We start from the raw sequence: 15,840 nt of genomic DNA, 5'->3' as shown, positions 1-15,840 counted from the left end.
CTTATGTGGGACATGGACAATTGAGCCTGGGTCCTTAGGCTTCACAGGCAAGTGCCTTAACCCCTAAGCAATCTTTTCAGTCCTTAAATAATTTTTGTTATACAAACATGTCCTGGTGTAAAATAGTAAAGGGACACTTATGCCTGTAGTTGAGCTCAACCTGATTTAGTGTACTTTACAGATTTTATTGTTACAATTTGGAAATAATTTCTGGGATCTTTATTGTTTTCTATATCTCATCTACTTCAAACTTCTGGTCTTTTAAAATTGGCTTATTCACTTCTTTGGAAAATGCCAACTGAACAACTATACTCATTCTTTTTCAAGTTTTTCATTAGCCATTCTATATGCCTCAATCCATATAAAAGTTTCATTCTATCTTCTTTATGATTATATCATAGCTAAGTATACTTACTAAACAAGGAACATAATTTTCTGTTGCAATTTTTTTTACAAGGCAGAGTCTTGCTATAGCTCAGGCTGACCAGAAATTCCCTAAGTAGCCTCAGGATGGCTTTGAATTCATGCCAATTCTCCTACCTCTGTCTCCCAGACTGCTCCATGCCTGGCTTCATGTAGATTTTTTAATATATTTCTTTGAAAGGAAACTAAAGGGGTTTCATGGACAATATTATAGTAAAAGAATAATATGGTTAATGGTCAATAATCATACACGCACATCTATAGATGAAAAGTTAATCAATATATGCATATATGTGTACATACAGATATGTATAATAAACATAAAATATAAAAATTAGCAATTGAAAAAGAGGAGAAAATCTTTTTGTGTGAGCTTCTGTGGCCAAAAACATCATGATACATGAGAAATAAAGAGATAATATTAAGCACTAATGAAATGTGTATAACAAAATTCTTGCTAAGCATGCATGAAGTGAGATTGGTAAAGAAAGTGGAAATGTCCCGAAGGGTCATGACTGATAGAAATAAGGATGTCTTATTAAGGTTACATAGCTGGTATAGGCAAAGCCTAAAAATAAAAAATAAAAAAATCACATGAGATCATCGTTAATAAACTGTCTATAATTAAGGAACAAAAGAACGTTTAGCTCCGGTGTCACCACAGTTTATAAGGCATTGATCGCATCAACTTATATCTGGGGAGTGTAGTAAATTATGTCATTGGACACAAATTTATGAACATAAAGCATCATCTAGAATTAGAGCTACCATTAACACACTAGAAATAACAGGATGGCTATTTAACCCATTAGATAAGAACTAAATGAGGTTACATATATGAGTACAATGTATGAAAGCTGTAATGTTCAATGTCTGGTAAGTGGCACCTATTAGAGCATTGGTGCACTATAAAAACACAGAGGGCCAAATTCTTTATTTTTTTTAGAGAAAATGTAGAACACAATGCAAACATAAAGAAATTCAGTGAAACTAATCAATAAAAACTGTTAAAAGATGAGTTTTGTAGAGCTGAATCTCTTTGCTCAGACAGGTCTGTAAGTTTGGATTTTCGTTAATATAGAATAAATGGCCCCTTTTCCAGAGGTGCTCCAGGCAAGAGCATACCTAGAGAAGTGAGTTGACTCCATTTATTTGCACCTATTGTTACATTTCAACTGAAAATTATCATATTATTTTTACAATCAAGCACGATTAAAAAATGAGTCATCTTCCCAGCCGCAATCACATCCTTTTAGGATGATGGCATAGGTTCACGGAAAAAGCATAAATTGGGAGATTGAAAAAAAAAAAAAAACATTTAAAGTTTTCTTCTGTACCAGCAAGAGCATGCATTTTGTGTAACTTACATTGCTTTGATAATCAGATCAAACAGTATTTATATCTGGGGCTCTCTATAGGAGAATGGAATAAAAAAGACATCTTGAATTTCAGAATCTGATAAAGTTTACAAAACAATAACCTAAAATAAGATGTTAATGACCTTAATTCACTGATGCAGAAGAGAGTGAATTTCATGAAACAGTACATGAGTTCATGCCAGGAATCAAAGCTATTAAATTATGATGCTCCAATCTTACATCTTATATCCAGTCTGTTTACTCAAATCAGTCTCTCTAGCTCTCTCTTTCTCTTACTTGGGAGAGAGACAGACTGAGAGTTCTATGCCACAAAGAATCTCTTCTTATTTTAAATTTGTTTTTGTAAACCAAATAGTGTTACAACCACCTCACAGGTATAATTGATTGGAAGAGAATGTTTACAACTTGCTTGTACCGTATTCTTGCTGCTAGTTCACTGTAGTAGGGCTATAAAGTTTTACTCATATGCAATTCAAACACTTTTCATCTGCAAATAGTTTGAATTGAGTCCATAACACATATTGTTGATAAACAATTTTGGCTCCAGGAAAAGAGATAGATAAATTAGAGGAATATTTCCTACTGAGACATACAGAATTAAGATCACCTGAATTTGTAATCATATTCTTCTCTTCTTCTTCATTTTGCTTCAATTAATACCCTTAGCTATGTAGAGCCCTCAAAATCTTTAGAAGAAACTCACCCAACAAGAGGATCACAGCTCTGATCTAACACGTCTTGGGTGTGGAAAAGAATTAATATCTCAGTATCTTTCATCATCTCCGGTTAGGTGTTTCTTTTCCCAGCTTGGAATCACTGCTCATCCCGTGTTGGCACTTCAGAACCGGTCTCTGGAGGACCATTACATTTCTAGTTTGTAGACGAAAGATGCTGATGGCTTGAAGCTGCGCAGCCAGACAGCACACAGTTACGTTATCAGAAGTTGTTTCCAAGTAATGAAAACGCAAAAATAGACTTTCAGAGACTAACAAGTCGGAGTTGATTTGGAATCTGGGAAGGAAAATCTGATACAGAGAGAAATTTTGTATATAACATCAAAAGAATCATGTTGTTCTACACATTCTGGCTCAAGCCAGTTTTATAACTGACTAAAACAAACTACTATTTATCTTTGTAAATAAAATATTACTAGAGCTGTAAAGTCATGAAACAATGGCAAATGCTACTATTACTAAAATTCTTTGAAAGTATCATAGTACATTATGATTTCTAAAAGCAGATTTGGGGGAATTGGATGATCAGTAAGAGTACAGGCCCATCAAGCAGGAAGGCCAGAAAGGACCTGAATACAAGCTCTACCACTTGAGTTAGAAAGCCAGATAGAACCGTGTACCCTCGTAACCCAAGTTCTTCTGGAGACCGAGGACGGGAATCAATGGGCCTCACTAGTCATAAATCTGACTGAAAAGGATAGCTCCAGGTTGAGTGAGAGACACCCTCTCAAGAAAACAGTGCAGAAGAATATTAGAGGATGAAATCCAATGTACAATTCTAGCCCCTGCCCAGGTGTGTGCCAGGCACACAATGTAACCACCCACACTCAGACATACACTAAACATATACATATCACAACCCACATATTTTATGTGCATCTACTTTTTTTTTATGTTTTGGTCTCCTTAGTGATAAACTATGACAAACTACCCCTGTTGCTTAGCTCAATTTGAGAATATATGCTTTTGTTCTTTATTTTTCTTTGTTTAAAATATTTTTTATTATTTGTAGACCAATAGAGAATAAATGGGTGGACCAGGGCCTCCTGTCACTGCAAATGAACTCCAAACGCACTCACCATTTTGTGCATCTGGTTTTATGTGGGTACTGGGGAATCAAATCCCAGGCCATCAAGTTTTGCAAGCAAGTGCCTGTAGCCACTTAGCAACATACTCAGCATCTATCTTTTGTTTTTCTACTTTGACTAAACTTTGCACCTTATTTTATTTTGGGAACAATGTTATTTGCAGGTAGAAATAGTTTTATTTCTTCTTCATTGCATATTTTTCTATCTACCTTTCTTCCAAGTTCACAAACACCATTATGGATGGTGGTAGTTGAATTCTTTGAATTGTTGCTAAATGTGAGAAAAAATATTTAATAGTCATCACTTCCAGTGAAGTCTCCTATGATTTTCCTTGGAATTGTTTTTGAATTTCATTCATGCTCTTTCATTGTTATTTCTTTTCAATATACTAGAATGACCAGATGGTATTTCTTATATATTTTTTTGTTATTTTTGTATACTTATATTTTATAGTTTGGTTTTTTCAAGATAATGTCTTGTTTTCATCCAGGCTGGCCTGAAATGTAGTCTGAAATGAGTCACTGTGTCCTCAAACTCTGAGAGATCCTCTTACCTCTGCCTCTTGAGTGTTGGGACTAAGTGTGTGCACCACCACAAAGATTGTGTGTGTGTGTGTGTGTGTGTGTGTGTGTGTGTGTGTGTGTGTGTGTATTTACACATACATGTATATAAAGACAGACAGAGAGTGGGGCAAGGACTAGCTCTATCCCAGGCTGACCTAGAATTCATGAAAAACCAGAACTGCAGCTTCCTGTGCACTGACAATAGAGGATTGAGGCACCATGCTATACTGTCTTTCTGTTGGATTTCATTTGCTCACATTTTGTTGACTTTTTTGATGTTGACTTTCAAAGTGAATATGGGTTTTGTAATATACTTAGCAGCTTTGAATTAGATTTATGTCTGCCTCATAAATAAACTGAGAACAATGATCCCTCTTGTAATTCCTGTAATAGCTTTTGTTGAGATTGTCATTTATTCATTTGAGAGAGGGAAAGAGATGTCAGGGCTGCAAATAAGCTTTACATATATGCACCATTTTGTGCATCCAGCTTTATGTGAAGGCTGGGGAATTGAACCTGGGCCTGCAGGCTTTGCAAGCAAGTACTTTAACACCAAGCCACCCCCCAACCACTGATTATTTGAGTCAACTCTTTGGTGAAAGTATACTGCATGTATTTCAAGTTTTTTTCAATGTTATTTATTTATTTATTTGTTTATTTGACATAGAAAGAGGGAGAGAGATAAAAGACAGAATGGGAGTGCCAGGATTATAAACCACTGCAAACGAACTCCAGATGCATGTGCCCCCTTGTGCATCTGGATAACATGGATCCTGGGGAATCAAAACTGGGTCCTTCGGCTTTTTAGGCAAATGCCTTAACTGCTAAGCCATCCCTCCAGCCCATCAAGTTTTGATAAAAGATTCAATTGCTTGTTAGTGATTGATTCAAATTTTCCTTTATTTTTTTATCCCTGTTTTTGAAATTTATATCCTTCAAGAACTGTGTTCATTTATCTGTATTGTTTATTTGGTTGATAGGTATTTGTGCATAATATTATTTTTGTTAGGATGTACATGTAATCTGCAGCATATCTCTTCTTTCATGTGTGATTTATTTTGCCTATTTCTTTTTTTAAAAGTTTTTATTTATTTATTTATTTGAGAGCCACAGACAAAGAGAAAGAGAGAGAGAGAGAGAATGGGTGCACCAGGGCTTCCAGACACTGCAAACGAACTCCAGATACATGCGCCCCCTTGTACATCTGGCTAAAGTGGGTCCTGGGGAATTGAGCCTCGAACCAGGGTCCTTAGGCTTCACAGGCCAGCACTTAACCACTAAGTCATTTCTCCAGCCCTATTTTGCCTATTTCTATGCACGTTTTCTGTATCATTTGTCTTATAATTAATTTATATCTGTCCTGATAATCATCTCCATATTTCAACTCATTTTTAAATTTGTCTTTAATTAAGTTATAAACAGACAACTAAAATAAATACATATATGAACATTCACATAATATAGATATATATACATATAAAATCCAGTGCAATAGCCTAATATATAATGTACATTCATTTCAATGCCATATAGTGTTTTATTATACAAGACCAAAATACATTAACACATTTTATCTTTATAAAGTTCTAAAAGTATTCTATAATAATAATAAAATTAAATCAGAATTCAATAACAAAAATTATGAAGTATTTTGAAATCAAACAGTATATATCTCAATAAGTTTTAAGTGACATAGAAATTACAAAGAAGGGCTAGGTAGATGAGTCAGTAGTTAAGTTGCTTTCCTCCAGAGCCTAATGACCTGGGATCAATGCTCCAATGCCCACATAAATCAGATGCACACAATGGCACATGTGTCTGGACTACATTTGCAGTGGCTAGAGACCCTGGCATGCCAATTCTCTCTCTGTATCTCTCTGCTTACAAATAAATGAATTAAAATAAAATGGTTTTAAAATATTTAAAAATAAATTATCATGAATATTGATCTTGTTTTCTTGAGTAAGAAGGAAAATCCTGAATATGAACATAGGTGTGATGGAAAAACAATTAGTATAAAGCCCATATTTGAAAATGTGGGTCTGTCAAACTAATTAGCTTGAAATCAATCATAAAATCTTTGTTATATCAAGACGTTGAAGCCAGGAAGAATGGTTCATGCATTTAGTCCTAGAAATCTACAGACTGAAGTAAAAAGATCACCTTGACCTCCAGTCTTGGTAGCAGAGGGAGTTCCACATCAGTCTTGGGGTAGAATGAGACCCTGCCACAAGCAAAAAAGAGAAGACAAAAGATATTGAAAGTACTGCAAACTGAATGCAATATAAAGCACTGTTTAATGTTAAATCAGGAGTCCAATTTATTTGAGACAGAGATATTATCAGTGTTAACCTGAACACTCTCATTCTGGCTTCAGTGTTAGAAATGAATTTCTTTTTTTTTTTTTTGGTTTTGAGGTAGGGTCTCAGTCTGGTCCAGGCTGACCTGGAATTAACACTGTACTCTCAGGTTGGCCTTGAACTCACGGTGATTCTCCTACCTCTACCTCCTGAGTGCTGGGATTAAAGGCGTGCTCCACCATGCCCAGCAGAAATGAATTTCTTTATAGCCCAACATGAGAATGTGAAATCCCAGCATGAAGTAGACTGAGTCCAAATGTTTTCCATCTCTAGGGAATAGCCTGGTCTGAGCATGGCCACAGTATTCCCGAGATCACACCTGCTGTCCACGGCTCATAGAAGAATCCGAGCTACACACTCACGAACAATCATATTTTTCACACCATACATAACAGGGTTGAGTGCAGGTGACAGAAGGTGGCAAATGGTAGACAGAAGAATGTGAGTTGAAGGAGGAATATTGTTGGGAGCTATGAACCAAACTTCAGCCATGTTAACAGAAACCGCCACATAGCAAGTTAAGTTTCTACTTCCTCACCTAATATTCAACTACCAGAAGCAAAGACTGCCATATAGCAAGTTAAGTTTCTACTTCCTCACCTAATATTCAACTACAAGAAACAAAGGGGATCATATGCTTGGCTGAAGACTCCCCCATGCTGCTGGTAGCTGATGAAGAAACAAAGGCATTGCGGCTTAACCACTAACTCTGTGATCTTTGGCCTGATTATGTTACCTTCCCCCTACAACCTTATACAAACCTACATGTAAGAATAAAATCTCGAGGCCTTGACAAACACCTAGTATGCTCTCCTTCTTGTGTCTGTTTGCCTTCTCCCATCCAGGTTAACTTCCCCTCAGGTCCTTGTTCAACTCCCCACTGGCCGGGGCAAGTGGCATCTAAATGTGGGGCTCGAGGTATGAAGAAAACCCTGAACATCGCTTGAGTGGACAGCTGTCCCTGCCATTGGACCACAACCACCGGTGGGTGAGTGAAGGTCCGCATCGAGGTCACCGCAGGCAGTCTGCGCCTGTGATACAGATCTGCACCATGATCAACACAGAAAAACCCGCCAATGATACAGATCCGCTAAGGTAAGACAAGTGACAAATTCTAGGCAAACCACTTAAAGACTATTTAGTCAGATTTGCAAGACACAAGAATTGTGGGATTTCTTTTTTGCTTTTTGTAAACTTCTTTTCATTCTTTTACTTTCAGTTGGCGCTATCATGTAGAATTGCAACATAGCAACAGGGCAACTGAAGCCTCGTGGCCTGGGCTACCCTCTGGCATTGGCTGAAGGCCCCTAGCTCCCTGTGAGAATCCCGACAACCTGTTCAGATTGGCAAAGACCTCCTATCCAGCCTCTCTTCCTACCAATGAAACTGGTTACCCAATGGCCAGTGAATGCCCTTAGGGCAGCTGCCAGATTCTTAAATTTGAGGACAGGCTTACATCAGGCCCATTAGGGAATCCCCCATGCCGGTTCTCTGACCAGGAACGTTTCCCTCTGGTCTTTCCGTTTCTCCTCTTTACTTTTCTATCATGGGACAAACCCTAAGTAAGCAGGAACTTTTTTATCCAGGGACTTAAACACTCCCTCAAGACTCATGGGACAAAAGTTAAGAAAAAAGATCTTGCTCACTTTTTCCTCTTCTTAGATTTATGTCCATGGTTTCCCCAAGAAGTTACCATTGATGAAAAAAGATAGGGGAGAGTGGGAGATTGTTTAAAACAATACTATAGGACTTTGGCGCCTGAAAAAGTCCCAGTTCAGATCTTCTCCTATTGGAATTTAATAAACAACATCCTCCAGATTCACCAGTGCCAGCCAGATGTTTCAAAAGTTGTTAGGGTTGGAGAATTCTTTCTTAAAAATAATCTTAAACCTAGCCAGACCCCTCCATTCATGAACTAACTCCCGCCCTCAATATCCCCACCTGGCAGTGGCTGCAGTAGCTTCACTCCCTCCCCCGAACTGCCCTGCCCTCCAGGTAGACATCCCAGTGGCAGCCCCGAAGGCAAAGGCACTGGGTGGGACAAATGGTCCCCCTTCGCTGTGCCCCTCTGTCATTGTTCCTATGCCCGAGGATGACCCACTTGACCCACCTGCTCCTAAATCTATTTATCATATTCTCCCCAAATCTACAGTTACCCCTCCCCCTAATGCCCCTCTTTCCCCAGATAAGGAGTCAAAGCTAGAGGGTGAGGCTTCCAGGTATCATAACCCTGACTGGCCGCCTCATACGGCCCTCATAGCAGATCTTCCACCTTATCTTTACAAGCCTAAGCCACATCACTTCTGTGCCCCTGTAATCCTGGATTGTGATTTAGAAACAGTCACTTGGCAGATGACCCGCCAACTTTCCCAGGAAGCCCAATCACTAAAAACTCTCCTTGCAGCTAAAAAATAAAAGGCCACCTTACTTAAACAACTCCATGATTTAGACATAGAGATCCGTTCCTCTGCTGACCACCCCCATTCAAACATAAAGACTAAGATCAAATCTCCTAAGACCCTTCATGCATTTCCTATAACACGTGCTCAAAGTAAAATTAAAACCAATTGCTTAGCCAGCCTACCACCTGAATTAAGTGGGGCTAAATCTGAATCAGAGGAAAAAAAATCTGAAAAAGAGGAACCCTCTGAACAATCTTCCTGTTTGGATGAGGACGCTGAGCCATCTAGTAGCAAAAATATTGTTATTAAGCCCCAACAGTGTCACCATTTAAAATTTAAACATATCAAGGAATTAAAAAGTACTGTTTCCTCTTATGGACCTACTGCTCCCTTTGCCATGACCCTACTAGAGGCCCTTAGTGATAAATGGCTTTCAGTAAATGATTGGAAAATGCTAGCAAAGGCCATCCTGACATGAGGGGACTTCCTTCTGTGGCAGGCTGATTATACTGAGAGTTGTTGAGACACTGCCTGTCTCAGTGCATCCACTGGATGCTCTTCTAAGTACTGGACACTAGATAAACTTTTGGGCAGTGCTCCTTATGATACTAATCAGGACCAGGCAAAATTCTCTCCAGGGTTACTCTCACAAATCCAACATGTTGTGCTTAAGGCTTGGCAAAATCTTCCATCTAAAGAATTGGCTGTGACTTCCTTAAAGTACAACAGAGGCCTAATGAGATGTACAGCGATTTTATCGGGCAGCTCACTGAGGCTGCAGAATGGCTTATGGGAAGGGAAGAACAGATAATGAATTCATAAGACATATCACCTTTGAGAATGCCAATTCGGCCTGCCAGGCAGCCATCTTCCCCTCTCACTATGGTAAAAGTATCTCTGACTTTATCCAATTATGTGCAGATATGGATCCTGCCTCTCGCAGCATTAGGCTAGCAATAGGGGCCGCCCTGAAGGGCTTCACAATAAAACTTGCTTTCATTGTAAAATGCCAGGCCATTTTTCTAGAGAATGTACTGCCCTTAAGCCTACACGCCCACCTCCTTCCTCTCTCTGTCCATGTTGTAAGCGTGGCAAACATTGGGCCTCTGATTGCCGTTCTATAATGGACATCCAGGGAAACCCCTTACCACAAAAGCAGGGAAAATTAACGCAGGGCCTACCCCAGGGCCCCAGGATGATCCCCAGACAGAACCCTGGGGCTATCAGGTTCATCCCCCAGTCTACCCAAAATGTAACATCTCTGGCCTCTCCCAGGCAACCGCTGGAAGTGCAAGACTGGACCTCTGTTCTACCTCCAGAACAATACTAGTGCCAGGTCCTTGCCACAGGAGGTTTTGGTCCCTTGCCAAAAAACACTTCTGGTTTTATCTTGGGATGTGCCAATTCAACCATTCAGGGCCTCTCTGTTTTTCCAGAGGTTGTTGATAATGATTATACTGGGGAAATTAAACTCATGACCACCGCCCTTCAGGGGCCTATTACCATACTTCCTGGTCAACGGATTGCTCAGTTAATACTATTGCCCCTCAATGATAAAGCACCCTGCCAGAAACAAAAGAGAGGCCCCCATAGGTTTGGGTCATCAGACATTTACTGGGCACAAGAGGCCACTCAAGCAAGACCCCTTCTTAAATTAAAGTTAAAAGGAAAAACCTTTGAAGGTCTTATAGACACTGGTGCAGATGCCACAATTATTTCCAGTAAAAATTGGCCTGCATCTTGGCCTCTCACCATTTCCATGACCCATCTCAAAGGAATTGGACAGGCCTCTAACCCCTTACAAAGTTCTGAAGTTATTCATTGGGAGGACAAAGAAGGCAACCGAGGCACCGTACAGCCTTATGTGGTCACAGGCTTGCCCATTAATCTCTGGGGCCTAGACATCCTCTCTCAAATGAAACTCATTATGTGCAGCCCTGCTGAGTTGGTAGCTCGCCAAATGCTTAATCAAGGATTCTGCTCAAGACAAGGATTGGGCAAACATTCTCAGGGAATAAAACAGCCAATACCAGTTACTATAAAGACTAATCATTCTGGAATATGCTCTGAAAATTTATCCTAATGGCTATTGACATGCCTGTACCCCATGCAGATAAAATATCTTGGAAAACAACAGAACCTGTTTGGGTTGATCAATGGCCCTTATCTTCTGAAAAATTAGCTGTAGCCAAGATGTTAGTGTAGGAACAACTTGCTGTAGGTCATATTGAACCTACCACCTCTCCTTGGAATACTCCTATCTTTGTTTTAAAGAAAAAGTCTAGAAAATGGAGATTGCTCCAGGATCTTAGAGGAATTAATAAGGCCATGGTACCTATGGGAGCCCTGCAACCAGGCCTCCCCATTCCAGTAGCAATTCCTGCAGGATATTGTAAAATCATTATTGAACAAAAGGATTGCTTTTTTACAATTCCCTTACACCCTGAGGATTATCAGCATTTTGCATTTAGTTTACCTGTGGTAAATTTTAGAGCCCTATGCCAAGATTCCAATGGAAAGTCTTGCCCCAAGGGACGGCCAATAGCCCTATGCTGTGTCAAAAATTTGTGGCCCAAATTATAGATCCATTTAGACATAGATGGCCTTCCTTGTATATCATTAATTATATGAATGACTTCCTCTTGGCTGGTCCTGATCCCACAAAACTCCTTACTTGCTCTCAAGAGCTTTCTAGGGCCCTTACTGGAGCTGGTCTTCAGATAGCTCCTGATCAAATTCAATTAAAACCTCGTTACTTATTCTTAGGCTTTGAAATTTTTCATAACAAAATTCTTTCACGAAAGATTCAGCTTAGAACTACTCATCTAAAAACTTTAAATGATTTTCAAAAACTAATAGGAGATATCAATTGGCTCAGGCCTTATCTTAAGCTAACTACTGGAGAGCTTAAACCCTTGTTTGACATCCTCAAAGGAGACTCAGACCCTGCCTCCAGCCTCTCATTAACAGCCCCCGCCCTAGAGGCTTTGAAGATAGTTGAGGCTGCAATTCTGAGGCAAAGGGTCACTTTTATCTCTTATGAGAAACCTCTTCTCCTGGTCATTTGTGCCAGTGACTTTACAACCACTGGGATGTTCTGGCAGGAGGAGTCCCTCTTCTGGGCCCATTTACCCACTTCACCACCCAGAGTCCTTACTCCTTACACCTCATGGGTGGCAGAGTTAATAAAAATTGGACGTGATCAAAGCAGAAAAATATGTTGTAAGGACCCTGATAAAATCATTCTACTGTACTCCACTTCCCAAATACAATGGTTAATACAAAATGATGATGAATAGGCAATATCTTGCACCTCTTTTCAGGGATTCCTTGATAACCATTACCCTGCTAACAAGCTTCTCCACTTTCTGGGAACTCAACCATTTGTTTTTCCTACATTAACTTCTCCCCGACCTCTTCCCCATGTCCCCCTAGTTTTCACTGGTGGCTCCTCTAATGGAGTGGCAGCCTTCACTGTAGACAATCAAACCACTTCCTTACAATCCCCATTCCACTCTGCTCAACTGGTGGAACTTTTCACTGTTTTACAGGTTTTTCAACAACTTCCAAATACCTCCCTTAATCTGTATACTGATAGTGCTTATATTGCTCAATCCATCCCCCTGTTAGAAACTGTGCCATACATAAAACTCACCACAAACACTACCCCTCTGTTTTTCTCCATCCAGCAATGCATACATTCTAGGCAACATCCTTTTTATATAGGCCATATTCGTGCTCATTCTGGACTCCCTGGGCCTCTAGCCACAGGCAATGCCATGACTGATAAAGCCACCCAGTTTGCCTTCCTTGTTAAGCTTGATCCTGTGGCCCAGGCCAAAGCAGCTCACTCTGTACATCATCTTAACACTCAAACCTTACATCTTCTTTTTAAAATCACTAGGGAACAAGATCACCAGATAGTCAAACAATGCACAAACTGTGTCACCCTCCTACCCATTCCCCACTTAGGTGTGAATCCTAGAGGTTTAATTCCCAATTAGATCTGGCAAATGGATGTGACACATGTTCGCTCATTTGGTAATCTTCAGTACCTCCATGTTACTGTGGATACCTTTAGTGGATTCATCTTTGCCAGCCTCCATGCTGGAGAAGCTTCAAAAAATGTCATTGCTCATGTACTCAATTGCCTTGGTGTCATGGGAAAGCCCCAAATTATTAAAACTGGTAATGGTCCTGGATATACTGGGAAAAAAATCCAAAATTTCTGTCATCAACTACAAATTTAACATATTAAAGGCATACCATACAATCCTCAGGGTCAAGGAATTGTTGAGCGAGCTCATCAAACTATTAAACATACCCTCCAAAAGTTAAAAAAGGAAGGATTTATATCCCATGAAAGGCTCTCCAAGAAATATCCTTCACCATGCCATGTTTGTCCTAAAATTTTTAACCCTTGATACTCAGGGAAATTCAACTGCTGATCGCTTTTGGCACACAAATACAAAAAATACCTTTGCCATGTGGAAAGATCCTTTAACCTTAAAATGGAATGGCCCAGACCCAGTACTCATTTGGGGCAGAGTATCAGCATGCTTGTTTGACGCCTAAGAAAATGCTGTGAGATGGCTGCCAGACAGACTTGTAAAACAAGTTGATGATCCTCCAGTTACATCTCACATATCCAGGGAAGAAACACTTCTCTGCGAGAATCTCTTTTTTCCCTAACATGACAAAGCAGGAAGGACCTCTACTTATCTTAATCCTCTTACTCACAATCGGACCCATTATTATAAATAAAATCATGTCTTTTATACATCAACAGATTGAAGCCATTAAGATACAGCCTTTATAGGTCCATTATCACAGACTGCAGCTGGCGGATCAAGGTGTTGCCACTGAAGACCTATCTGCAGCTTTCACTCTCACTTGATCTTACATTCTGTACTCACTTACTATACTACATACATTCTGTACTTATTTACTATACTACTGTCCTCTACACCTCTGCTGTTGCTGCAGTCTACCTGTCTTGGCCAAATAGCTACCCCTTCTATGGGAGCTGCATAGGATCCAGACTTATGCCTATCGGCTCACAATAAAGTGAGTGCAATATGGGCACCAATGTGGGTGCAAGGCAAAGCACCACAAGGGAAGGTCCCTTTCTGACCATTTCTGGATTCCCTGAGAGGAAAACCTGACTTACATGGAGGTTGGTACCATAACTGTTATCACTAAGGCTGTGCCTTGCTCTCTGGCCACATAGGCCCTGCCTCCCCTCCCCAAAAGGTACCAAGGGCCAAAGATTGTGGGAAAAAGACGTCCCATGGGAGGAGTTGGGTCCCTACTCGCCCAGTTGGTTAATGCCCACCACTGCAAAGTGGGCCTCCCCCTCTTTTTGTTTAAAAGAAGGGAGGAGAATGTTGGGAGTTATGAACCAAACCTCAGTGATGTTAACAGAAACTGCCATATAGCAAGTTAAGTTTCTACTTCTTCACCTAATATTCAACTACCAGAAACAACGGGATCATATGCTTGGCTGAATACTCCCCCATGCTGCTGGTAGCTGATGAAGAAACAAAGGCATTGCGGCTTAACCAGTAACTCTGTGATCTTTGGCCTGATTACATCCCCTCCCCCCTACAACCTTATATAAACCTACATGTAAAAATAAAATCTCGAGGCCTTGACAAACACCTAGCATTGTCTTCTTCTTGTGTCTGTTTGCCTCTTCCCATTCAGGTTAACTTCCCCTCGGGTCCTTGTTCAACTCCCCGCTGGCTGGGGTAAGATGACCAAAACAGTGGCTGAAGAAGGAGAAAAAGGCCGGAATATAAAAGTCAAGAAACACAAAAATATGAGCTGTGCATGTGTTAAAGGCTGGGAGGCTAGCCTCCTTTTGCTGTAGATGAAATATAGCCATAAAAATTGGTTTATAAGAGATGAGGATTAAAATCATGTGAAATTCCAGAATGCTAAAGCCCACAAAAGGATCACATACTTTTTTCATCTTAACACCTTCCATAGCAAGCTTGACCACAGCCATGTGCTCTCAGTAAGAGTGGGCAATGAGAATGGAATAAAAAACATACAGTCTTTTGATGAGAATGGGTAGCAGACCCACCAGCACAATTGCTCAGATTGCCACCACCACTATCTTATGGTTCAGGATGGGAGGTGTGAGGATAGACATGTGCCTCAGAGGCTCACAGCTGGGAAACACAGTGGTCAAAGGCCATGGCCAGCAGGATGCCCAATTCCATACCCTGAAAGGGATGGATGAAGAACAGCTTGGCAAGGCACGCATCAAAAGCCATGGATTATGAACCAAGCCAGAAGATGGCCAGCATCTTAGGAGCAATAGCTGCCCAGCATCCAAGGTCACTAGCTGCCGACACTACCAGGAAGATGTGCATGGGCTGGTGTAGACTTCATTCCACCAGGATAATAATTAACAAGAAGATGTTGTCCAGCAATGCCACCAGACACACAGCCAGGAAGGGAAACCCAAGCCAAAACAGCACATGTTCTAGTCCAGGGAGACCAATCAGGGTCACCATCTTCTGGTTCAGATATGATGGGGTGGTGTATCCCGTGAGGCTGGTAAATCTTCTACTCATGAGAAATCCTCATACCTGTTCAAGAAACATTTATGAATAGGAGGGAGAAAGATTGATTTCACATTTCCTGTCCTGACCTGATTAGTCTAGATGATATTGTGACCATGTGGCTTTAAATCTTTGGGCATTGATTTAATTGTACCAGAAGTGAACTCTTGACTATCTGTTTTTCAAAGCCAATGTCTGTTTGTGGATAAGGAAGATGAACCAGTGTTCACCCTCTGGACATTACATAAGTAAAACCTACTATTATAATAAAGTCGGGTCCATGTTTTGCAGGTAGAGATGAGAGGTAAACAAAGTAATG

The 15,840-nt window shown here is 40.3% G+C and overlaps 1 pseudogene; it reads right to left on the bottom strand.

Moving 5' to 3' along the window:
• Positions 1-6,880: 6,880 nt before the first annotated feature.
• LOC105945094 lies at positions 6,881-15,533 on the bottom strand (annotated as a pseudogene).
• Positions 15,534-15,840: the final 307 nt, after the last annotated feature.

This window comes from Jaculus jaculus, chromosome 3 (assembly GCF_020740685.1).
Source record: "Jaculus jaculus isolate mJacJac1 chromosome 3, mJacJac1.mat.Y.cur, whole genome shotgun sequence".
NCBI classification, from domain to species: domain Eukaryota; kingdom Metazoa; phylum Chordata; class Mammalia; order Rodentia; family Dipodidae; genus Jaculus; species Jaculus jaculus.
This window is presented reverse-complemented; position numbering and strand designations above follow the sequence as displayed.